The sequence below is a fragment of the Nannospalax galili genome, unplaced genomic scaffold, assembly GCF_000622305.1.
Source record: "Nannospalax galili isolate Female #2095 unplaced genomic scaffold, S.galili_v1.0 scaffold923, whole genome shotgun sequence".
NCBI lineage: Eukaryota > Metazoa > Chordata > Mammalia > Rodentia > Spalacidae > Nannospalax > Nannospalax galili.
In genome coordinates this window covers 1,659,271-1,663,076 of record NW_008349753.1, presented here as the reverse complement: position 1 = coordinate 1,663,076, position 3,806 = coordinate 1,659,271, and the positions used below count along the sequence as shown (strand labels likewise).

General features: G+C 47.3%; 1 pseudogene; it reads left to right on the top strand.

The window, feature by feature from the left end:
* The first annotated feature begins 692 nt into the window (after positions 1-692).
* LOC103745159 lies at positions 693-1,915 on the top strand (annotated as a pseudogene).
* Positions 1,916-3,806: the final 1,891 nt, after the last annotated feature.

The following is a 3,806-nucleotide window of genomic DNA, read 5'->3' as shown; positions in this document are numbered from 1 at the left end:
TTCACCAACCTACTCAGGGAGTTGGGGGAGGTTACAGAGAGCTGCATGGCTAGTTCTGGGCCCCACATCGGAGGCCCCAAGAGAGCTCAAGGACTTCAGTGACTCGAGGGCATGTTAGAGAAGAGACTCTGGTGATATGGTCTAAGTTGAGGGTAAAGCAGAGACTGAGCTATATTTTGACAGGTGACTAGAGAGTCACAAGGGTGAGCATGGGCAGTGAGGAAGTAAGCCGGATCCTTTCAGGGACATGAGGTCATGTTCCAGGAACCCCAGCTTTGGTGTGGACACTGACAAATGAGCTCATGAGTGCAGGCCTGGGAATGAGGCTGAGGAACAAAGATAGTGGGATTATAAAGGGTGCTGTAACCATGTTACAGGGCAGAGTAGGCAAAATGAGGCCACAGATATGGCCTGATTGAATTTTAGGAATGAAAAATGTGTAATATGAATTTTGTAACGTGATCACTTTTCTTGTCATGGTTACCAAATTAACCCAACAAGAAGCAATTTAAGGGGGGAGAGAGATTCATCTGGGTTCACAATTTGGCTGGGCAGTGGCAACTTGGGCATCTGATAAAACAGTTCCTTATGGTCACTGTTAGTCTGAGCAAAGAACTGTGGGCACTAGAGGTTGAGGTTAGAGAGGACTGGGAGGCACTTTGCTGTGTTCAATCAAAGTGCAGGGTGTGAAAATGCAAAGCAATAAAACCTTTAACCTGGAGGAGCAAAACCACACTCTAAGAAAGCATTAGCATCACCACCCTCAGCACCACCATCAGCGGCCACCACCATCACCAATACCTGCAAATGGGCAACAGGCCAGCAGTTAAAATGAAAGCTTGTGTATTGACCTGAAGAATTTTAGGAAACCAGGAGAGAAGACCTTCACCCATCTCTTTGTAGGTAATCTTCCCCCTGACATCACCAAGGAGAAAATGAAACTTTTAGAGAAATATGGGAAAGCAGGCAAAGTTTTTATTCATAAGGATAAAGCCTGGAAACGCGAACCCTAGCAGAAGTTGCCGAAATGACGTTGGACAATATGCCACTCCAGAGAAAGCCGCGTGTGTGTGCGTTGCCTGCCGCGGACCTTCCTTTGCAGTTCATGACCTTCCTCAGTGCTTGTCCAACGAACTGTTGGAAGAAGCCTTTTCAGTGTTTGGCCAGGTGGAGAGGATCATAGTCATTGTGGAGGACAGAGGAAGGCCCTCAGGAAAAGGCATTGTTGAGTTCCTTCTGGGCAGACGTAGTGAAGGCTCCTGCTTGCTAACCACATTTCCTTGGCCTGCTGCTGTGGGTCCCATGGACCAGTTAGATGATGAAGAAGAATTTCCAGAGAAGCTGGTTATAAAAAACCAGCAATTTCATAAGGAACGAGAGCAGCCTCCCAGTGGACCACAGCATCAAGGAGGCTAGTTCTGAAAAGCTGGAGATGCAGACGGAGGTCATGCTAACGAGGCAGGATTTGATGAGGCGCCAAGGAGAGCTTAGAATGGAAGAGCTGAGCAACCAAGAGGTTCAAAAACAAAAGCGGCTGGAGCTCAGGCGGGAGAGGCGTGCAGGTGCGGTGAAGAAGAAATACCGCAGCGAGAAGGGATGCAGCGACCGCAGGAGGAGTCAAAGGAACCTTCCCTGATGCGAGAGAGCAAGAGATACGGATGGGCTGAATGGCCGAGGGAGGTGCTCTGGGCATAAACAATGGAGGCGCCAGGCCCCCTGCTCCTGTGCCAGCTGGTACCCCAGCTCCTCCAGGACTATGATGCCCAATGGTACCTTGGGACCGACCCCGCCAACAACCGAACGTTTTGGCCAACCTGCCACAATGGAGGGCATTGGAGCAACTGGTGGAACTTCTGTATCTAACCGTGCAGCTCCTGGAGCTGAATTTGCTCTATACAAACGCCAACGCCACTAATAAAGTTGCAGTGTCTAGTTTCCCACAACCCTTGTAAAGGACTTAGGATGAGCCAGAATTCTACCCTGGAAACGTGTTCGGGATTCCCCGCAATAGTTAGGCCTTCCCTGCCTGGAGGCAGAGGGCAAGGCAGGGGTGGTATTAAGCAAATCAAATTCTGTGATTTATTGCTTAAGTCCGTGTGGTGCTTTCTGAAGTATCACGTGATTGTTGAGGATCAGGGTAATCAGCAAAATGGACTTGGTGCCCAGTCAATCTTTATCATTCTGGGTTTTTTGTTTGTTCGCCCCTCCCCCCATCACGTTTTAATTGCTTTCTCATCCTTCAGTCCCCTCAACCCTAGAGACACTGCCACATACCACACAAACCAAACGTCCCCCAGTGACCTAGCCCTATTCCTCCACTTGCTCAGGGGTGAGAATTCAGGCATGTCCACAGAGGTTATTGCATATAGTTTTAGTATATCTCATGTTATCCCTTCATGGGCTAAGGAAGACATTTTCTCTTAGAGATTTTCATTTTAGTGTGTCTTTAGAAAAAATCCTGTGTTAAGGTACCTCCACCTTTTTCTTGGTTAAGAACCACCCAAGAATGAACTTTTGTGTCTCAATGTTGTTGTTCACAGCTTTTCTTGAGAGGCCTGGTACAGTCTTGGGGACAGGGGTGCTGTATGCTGAAGGTCTGACAGGAACTCTTAGCTTGCCTATCTTAGGTAGTAATGCCGTGCATTTTTTTATTGGTGTAGCATGTTTGATTTGTTCTTGATACCTTAAATTTCTATTTTTTCCCTGAGAATGGAACAGTAATGCAGTGTCAGCTTATTAAAATACATTTTAAGCCTTAAAAATACCAGCTCCTTTTATGTATAGAAAACAGAGTTGTTCAGGAAGCAGGGCTGGGCTGTGCTTCCTCCAGTGAGGTCCCACCTCCCAATGGTTCCTCAACTTTCCAAAACAGTGCTACCAGTGAGGGCCAAAATGCAGCATGGATAGGAGCTACCCAAGTATGGTAGAAGACATCACAGGACAGAAAGCTTCCAAGTTTCCAGGGGTAGAGTGATGAGGGTCCAAAGGAAGGCATGGTCAGGGACTGAAAGGAACAGGTAATCACATGACGTCAAAAGGCAGAAAGACACTATCTGGTGACTGAATGGATGGTGATACGGTGGCAAAGAGGAGCACGTCACTGGGGAAGCAAGCTCTAGGAGGAAGTCCGATGGAGCTACACGCAGTTTTGCTTTGGGAACACCAAATTTAGAAGGCCACGTGTTATCTGAGGTTGAGTTGTCCAGTAGAATGACAAACATTAGCCCTGTGCTCCAGGTGTGAAGATGCCTCAGCATTTAGCAGGGTGGCTCTGAACCCCTTGAAAACTAGCATCTATTTTTGAAAAAAATTGTATTGAATTTTTGTGTATTTTATACATAAAATCATCTTTATACCCCCTTCCCCTTTGGTACCCTCCCATAGCCCTCCACCCCACTGGAGTTCATATGTATTGTCCTTTGTTTAACACCTATTATATAAATTAGTGTACTGAGCTGTCCCTCAGTGCAAGTTCATGCACTGGGGTCTAGTCAGCCTATCTAGAGTCTCTCCCTTTAAGAAGATCAGCTCTTCCTCACCCAGCAGTAATCAGCTGTCTTCAACTAAGATTGGGACCTGCTGTTCATTTCCACAGTTCTGTGCTGGGTTTTTGTCTGCCTAAGTTTGCATGGGTCTTGTGCATGCTGACACCATTGCTGTAGGTTTGTATGAGAAGGGTCCCAGGTGCCTGTAGGACTATTTCTCTATGGTCATGCACCTCCTCCCTGGCTCTTACAATCTTTCTGTCCCCTCTTCTAAAATGGTCCCTGAGCCCTGGGTGGATGGGCCTCAATATAGAAGTCCTG